This window comes from Sinocyclocheilus grahami, unplaced genomic scaffold (assembly GCF_001515645.1).
Source record: "Sinocyclocheilus grahami isolate Dianchi unplaced genomic scaffold, SAMN03320097.WGS_v1.1 scaffold871.1, whole genome shotgun sequence".
NCBI lineage: Eukaryota > Metazoa > Chordata > Actinopteri > Cypriniformes > Cyprinidae > Sinocyclocheilus > Sinocyclocheilus grahami.
In genome coordinates this window covers 3,074-3,351 of record NW_015506050.1, presented here as the reverse complement: position 1 = coordinate 3,351, position 278 = coordinate 3,074, and positions in this window count along the sequence as shown.

The following is a 278-nucleotide window of genomic DNA, read 5'->3' as shown; positions in this document are numbered from 1 at the left end:
GCTCCGTTCCCACGGCTCTCGGCCCCGCCCCCACTCGTCACAATTGTATATGTGCCCGAGAGTTGTTCCTGTTGAAAGACTTTAGCTGATTGAATGTGTTTGGAACCTTTTTTTAGTCCACACTCCTCCTAGACCTACATGGCAATTTTAAGAAGCAGCTGGATTGGAAAAATTTAATAAAATGGTAGAAAAGTTCAAGACACATAATTCAGTTCTAGCAACTCGTCTATTCCACTTAAGCAAACACAACGGAATGCAGTATGTCTATTATGATATCA